At 39.5% G+C, this 7,129-nt stretch overlaps 1 pseudogene; it reads left to right on the top strand.

Moving 5' to 3' along the window:
- The first annotated feature begins 4,452 nt into the window (after positions 1–4,452).
- Positions 4,453–7,129, top strand: part of LOC142607562 (uncharacterized) — a 15,916-nt pseudogene continuing 13,239 nt past the window's right edge.

Here is a 7,129-nt window from a genome sequence, read left to right as displayed (position 1 = left end):
ATTTGATTCCTGGTATGGTAAGTTATCAATTAGGAGTTATTTTAGAATATATTTTCTTGTCTGTCAAGTTTTATGGAGCCCTTAAATAGGCTCTGAAGTTTGTAAACGTTTATCATAATATTATTAAATAGAAATCAGAAAAGGTGAGGCTTTGCTCTCCTTTGGTTCTTCAAGAACTGTGAACATATCAAGGATTCTTCCTTCTGGCGTTCAAACTTTATACCTTTGGTTCGTGATTCTTTATAATCATTGGGTCAAGGTCAACTTATACCTTTGGTTCGCGTTTCAATTGTAAACGTTGGGTCAGGGTTTCTATCAAAAATCTGAATTTTAGCTTTCTTGGGCAAGAATTCTAATATTTTTGTTGGGTCTCAAAGCGTGTCGATTGAGGTTCGCATCAGACTTTCCTGTCAAACTGCCATGGCCTACCCAATAAAATGTGACCCGCTTGCGTTGGAACAACATCACAAAGTACTTCATCCTTGTACCTCCCAATTGAAAAAGAAACCAGTACATGCTTATTTACCTTAACCTCTCCACAATCATTCAACCACTGCAACTTATATGGTCTAGGGTGTTTCAAGGTAGGTAAATTCAAATTTTCAACTAAAGTAGTGCTAGCCACATTAGTACAGCTCCCCCCATCTATAATTATACTACATACCTTGTTGTTGACGTGGCATCTAGTGTGAAAAATGTTCTCCCTTTGTTGTTCCATGTCATCCTCTTTAACTTGGGCACTTAAAGCACGCCTAGCCACAAGTGACTCGCCCTCCACTGGATACTCCACTTCCTCATCACAAGCATCCTCAAGTGATGGAATCTAGTCATCATCTTCCTCTCTTTCAGTTTCCACCTCTCCATCAATACGTGCGATCATGGTCCTCTTATTTGGGCATTGTGAAGCAATATGACCTACTCCCAAACAACGAAAACTCTTAATATCACGATTACGAGTCTGGGATTCATTTTTACCTTTGTTGATATTGGGAGGTTCATCTCTCCTTTTTTGTGGTTCGGCTTTGGACTTGAAAACAGCCCCTTCGTCTTTCCTCCCATTTGACCTCCATGAAGTAGAGGAGCCCAGATTTTGAAATAACCGAGTTCCTTTCCTTTTAAGTTGTCGTTCCACCTTTATTGCCATGTGTACCATGTCCTCCAACTCCACGTAGTGCTACAACTCCACCACATTGGCAATGTCACGATTCAGCCCATTCAAAAACCTTGCCATGGTAGCTTCTCTATCCTCCTCTACATTTGCCCGAATCATGGCAATCTCCATCTCCTTATGGTAGTCATCCACGCTCCTATAGCCTTGAGTAAGACTCTGTAATTTCTGATACAAGTCCCTATAGTAGTGACTAGGAACAAACCGCCTCCTCATGATTGCCTTCATTTCCTCCCAACTCTCAATAGGTCTCTCATGGTTTCTCTTCCTGTTCATCACAAGTTGATCCCACCATATAATAGCATAGTCTATAAACTCAATGACAGCGAGTTTTACCTTTTTCTCCTCGGAATAGTTGTGGCACTCAAAGATTAATTCCACCTTCTTCTCCCACTCCAAGTATGCTTCTGGATCATTTTTCCCTTGGAATGTTGGTATCTTTATTTTTATGTTTCCTAGGTTCCTGTCAGTCCCATCTTGCCATCTTGGATCTCTTCAGAAACCTCTACCACGCCTTTCTCTCCTTGGTCTTTCCTCCCATTTGACCTCCATGAAGTAGAGGAGCCCAGATTTTGAAATAACCGAGTTCCTTTCCTTTTAAGTTGTCGTTCCACCTTTATTGCCATGTGTACCATGTCCTCCAACTCCACGTAGTGCTACAACTCCACCACATTGGCAATGTCACGATTCAGCCCATTCAAAAACCTTGCCATGGTAGCTTCTCTATCCTCCTCTACATTTGCCCGAATCATGGCAATCTCCATCTCCTTGTGGTAGTCATCCACGCTCCTATAGCCTTGAGTAAGACTCTGCAATTTCTGATACAAGTCCCTATAGTAGTGACTAGGAACAAACCGCCTCCTCATGATTGCCTTCATTTCCTCCCAACTCTCAATAGGTCTCTCATGGTTTCTCTTCCTGTTCATCACAAGTTGATCCCACCATATAATAGCATAGTCTATAAACTCAATGACAGCGAGTTTTACCTTTTTCTCCTCGGAATAGTTGTGGCACTCAAAGATTAATTCCACCTTCTTCTCCCACTCCAAGTATGCTTCTGGATCATTTTTCCCTTGGAATGTTGGTATCTTCATTTTTATGTTTCCTAGGTTCCTGTCAGTCCCATCTTGCCATCTTGGATCTCTTCAGAAACCTCTACCACGCCTTTCTCTCCTTGGCACAAACCTGCCCTCATTGTTCAATGAAGATTGATCTTCTTCATCTTCAAACTCTTCCTCGTGGTAGTCATCAGAATCATTCATGCGAGAAAGCCTTTCTTGCCTTCTAGCATTAGGGCCTCTTTGGGGACGCTCCTCACGCAAAGTAGCAATAACAGTGTCTTGCCTATCCATCCGATCCTGAATCTCATTAAACACCACGTTCATGCGTTCATGATGAGAATCAACAAGCATTCCAGGATCCATTGCATGTTCCAGTTGGGCCTATTACAAGAGCAAGATCCAAGAAGATCAAAGAAGCACTTAATGGGCTGATTCAAGAGATTTGGGTTGATTCTAACGCAGGACATTTCAAGCTTGGCCAAAACGAAGATGAAAGTGTAATAAATTTAATTCAAGCTATTTAGGGCTGATCTGGCTTAATTGGGAGTGATTTATGGTGGGAATTAATGGCTGATTGACTTTCCAGCTCTATATCAGTTAAGGCAGATTTTTTCCTATTTTGGATCTACTAATTTCACACCAAATCAACTTTTATTTAGGGTTTTATTATTTAGTACATTTTTTAGGTATTTTCCTTGGTTTTAGGTGCATTTAATGTTTTTTAGGTCAAATTTGATTCCTGATATGGTAAGGTATCAATTAGGACTTATTTTAGAATATATTTTCTTGTCTGTCAAGTTTTATGGAGCCTTTAAATAGGCTCTAAAGTTTGTAAATGTTTTTTAGAATATTAATGAATAGAAATCAGAAAAGGTGAGGCTTTGCTCTCTTTTAGTTCTTCAAGAATTGTGAACTTATCAAGGATTCTTCCTTGTGGCGTTCAAACTTTATACCTTTGGTTCATGATTCTTTATAATCATTGGGTCAAGGTCAACTTATACCTTTGGTTCGCGTTTCAATTATAAACGTTGGGTCAGGGTTTTCTTCATAAATCTAAATTTTAGCTTTCCTGGGTAAATATTCCAATATTTTTGTTGGGTCTCAAAGCGAGTCGATTGAGGTTCGCATCATTTGGTATCAGAGCACAAGTTCTAAAATCAGTTTTCTATCCCTTTATTTTTTCTGTTTCCTGTTATCATCATATCCTATTCCTTTTGTGTTCTTCATTCATCGTTCTTTTTTCTTTTTTTTTTGTTGAAGTGCACTAGGTTAAAATCATGCACCCTGTTCCAAAAAAAAAAAAAATTTTGTTTGTAGTTTCAAATCTCTCAGACCAGAATATTGTTTTCTTTTGTCCTCTTCCTTTGATTTACTGTTTCTGTCATATTTTCTTGCCGTTGGTATTTGTTTTTACGCTACAAGTTGAATTTCTTGATCAAGTTTATTAGTTTAATGAAGAACTGAAAAGGCGAAGTTGCAAGTGGAAAAAGGCAAGAGAGTGTGAGATTGTTATCGGGAAAAAGCCAATTTAAGAGTGAAACACGAGTGGGAGTGACATAATTTGAGTGCAAATACGTGAGGGAGTGTTGTGAGGAATTATTTCTAACAACTCTGTGTTGTTTCAAAAGTATGTATTTCAGGTGTGAAACATCAAATAGGGAAGGAGGGGAGGAGTCGTCCATCATTTTACAAGCTATGCAACAACAATTTGAACGCATGAACGTGGTGTTTAATGAGATTCGGGATCGGATGGATGGGCAAGACACTGTTATTGCTACTTTGCGTGAGGAGCGTCCCCAAAGAGGCCCTAATGCTAGATGGCAAGAAAGGCGTTCTCGCATGAATGATTCTGATGACTACCACGAGGATGAGTTTGAAGATGAAGAAGATCAATCTTCATTGAACAATGAGGGCAAGTTTGTGCCAAGGAGAGAAAGGCGTGGCAGAGGTTTCCGAAGAGATCCCAGATGGCAAGATGGGACTGACAGGAACTTAGGAAACATAAAAATGAAGATACCAACATTCCAAGGGAAAAATGATCCAGAAGCATACTTGGAGTGGGACAGAAAGGTGGATTTAATCTTTGAGTACTACAACTACTCCGAGGAGAAAAAGGTAAAACTCGCAGCCATTGAGTTTATTGACTATGCTATTATATGGTGGGACCAACTTATGATGAACAGAAGGAGAAACCATGAGAGACTTATCGAGAGTTGGGAGGAAATGAAGGCAATCATGAGGAGGCGGTTTGTTCCTAGTCACTACTGTAGGGACTTGTATCAGAAATTACAGAGTCTTACTCAAGGCTATAGGAGCGTGGATGACTACCACAAGGAGATGGAGATTGCCATGATTCGGGCAAATGTAGAGGAGGATAGAGAAGCTACCACGGCAAGGTTTTTGAATGGGATGAATCGTGACATTGCCAACGTGGTGGAGTTGCAGTACTACGTGGAGTTGGAGGACATGGTGCACATGGCAATAAAGGTGGAACGACAGCTTAAAAGGAAAGGAACTCGGTCATTTCAAAATCTGGGCTCTTCTACTTCATGGAGGTCAAATTGGAGGAAAGACGAAGGGGCTGTTTTCAAGTCCAAAGCCGAACCACAAAAAAGGAGAGATGAAGCTCCCAGAATCAACAAAGGTAAAAATGAATCCCAGACTTGTAATCGTGATATTAAGTGTTTTTGTTGTTTGGGAGTAGGTCATATTGCTTCACAATGCCCAAATAAGAAGACTATGATCGCACGTATTGATGGAGAGGTGGAAACTGAAAGCGAGGAAGATGATGACCAGATTCCATCACTTGAGGCTGGTTATGATGAGGAAGTGGAGTATCCAGTGGAGGGCGAGTCACTTGTGGCTAGGCGTGCTTTAAGTGCCCAAGTCAAAGAGGATGACATGGAACAACAAAGGGAGAACATTTTTCACACTAGATGCCACGTCAACAACAAGGTATGTTGTTTGATTATAGATGGGGGGAGCTGTACTAATGTGGCTAGCACTACTTTAGTCGAAAAATTGAATTTACCTACCTTGAAACACCCTAGACCATATAAGTTGCAGTGGTTGAATGATTGTGGAGAGGTTAAGGTAAATGAGCAAGTACTGATTTCTTTTTCAATTGGGAGGTACAAGGACGAAGTACTTTGTGATGTTGTTCCAATGCAAGCAGGTCACATTTTATTGGGCAGGCCATGGCAGTTTGACAGGAAGGTCAGTCATGATGGGTTCAAGAATAGGTATTCTTTTGTTAAAGATAATAAAACCATTACACTTGTACCGTTGACTCCAAGACAAGTGTTTGAAGATCAAGTGAAACTGAAAAGAGAAAATGACTTGAAAAATTGTGAGATTGAGAATGCAACAGAAGAAGCTGAGAAAGAGAGTGAACAGAAAAAAGAAAATGAAAATATAAAAAGGAATGAAAAGACAGTTAAGGGTGGAAAAAATGAGAGAAAGACAAAAAAAAAAAGGGAGTTTTTATGCTAAGGCGAATGATGTCAAAAGTGTTTTTTATACAAACCAGCCTATATTTGTACTCTTGTACAAAGAGGTGTGTTTTAATACTAACGAACTTGACAAATATTTGCCTAGTGTTGTTATGTCATTGTTGCAGGAATTTGAGGACGTGTTTCCTAATGATGTTCCTAGTGGGTTGCCACTTATTAGAGGAATAGAGCATCAAATTGATTTTGTGCCAGGTGCGACAATTCCTAACCGACCAGCCTATAGGAGTAATCCAGAGGAGACAAAGGAGAGTCAAAGTCAAGTTGAGGAATTGCATACTATAATTCGGAAGACCTTCAAAAATTGGGAGGGTCGTTTGCCATTCTTTGAGTTTGCATATAATCAGAGTGTTCGTTCTACTACTAATTTTTCACCATTTGAGATTGTTTATGGTTTTAATCCACTAACTCCTTTGGATTTGCTACCATTACCAATTAATGAAATGACTAGTTTGGATGGTGAAAAGAAGGCTGAGATGGTGAAGAAACTCCATGAAAGTGTACGGCAACATATAGAGAAGAAAAATGAGCAATATGCGACCAAAGCCAACAAGGTCCGTCGACAAGTCCTCTTTGAACCGGGTGATTGGATTTGGGTGCATATGAGAAAAGAAAGATTTCCAGCTCGTAGGCGGTCTAAGCTGCATCCTAGGGGGGATGGTCCATTTCAAGTCCTTGAGAGAATCAATGATAATGCATACAAGTTGGATTTTCCAGGTGAATATAACATTAGTGCTACATTTAATGTTTCTGATCTTTCTCCTTTTGATGTAGGTGACGATTCGAGGACGAATCCTTTTGAAGAGAGGAGGAATGATGAGAATCAACAAGCATTCAAGGATCCATTGCATGTTCCAGTTGGGCCTATTACAAGAGCAAGATCCAAGAAGATCAAAGAAGCACTTAATGGGCTAATTCAAGAGATTTTGGTTGATTCTAACGCAGGACATTCCAAGCTTGGCCCAAAGGAAGATGAAAGGGTAATAAATTTAATTCAAGCTATTTAGGGCTGATCTGGCTTAATTGGGAGTGATTTATGGTGTGAATTAATGGCTGATTGACTTTCCAGCTCTATATCAGTTAAGACAGATTTTTTCCTATTTTGGATCTGCTAATTTCACACCAAATCAACTTTTATTTAGGGCTTTATTATTTAGTACGTTTTTTAGGTATTTTCCTTGTTTTAGGTGCAATTAATGCTTTTTAGGTCAAATTTGATTCCTGATATGGTAAGGTATCAATTAGGAGTTATTTTAGAATATATTTTCTTGTCTGTCAAGTTTTATGGAGCCCTTAAATAGGCTCTAAAGTTTGTAAACGTTTTTCAGAATATTAATGAATAGAAATCAGAAAAGGTGAGGCTTTGCTCTCTTTTGGTTCTTCAAGAACTG

Source organism: Castanea sativa, chromosome 8, assembly GCF_040712315.1.
Source record: "Castanea sativa cultivar Marrone di Chiusa Pesio chromosome 8, ASM4071231v1".
Classification (NCBI taxonomy): domain Eukaryota; kingdom Viridiplantae; phylum Streptophyta; class Magnoliopsida; order Fagales; family Fagaceae; genus Castanea; species Castanea sativa.
The sequence above is the reverse complement of the archived record's forward strand: the minus strand, read 5'-3'. Positions and strand labels throughout refer to the sequence as shown.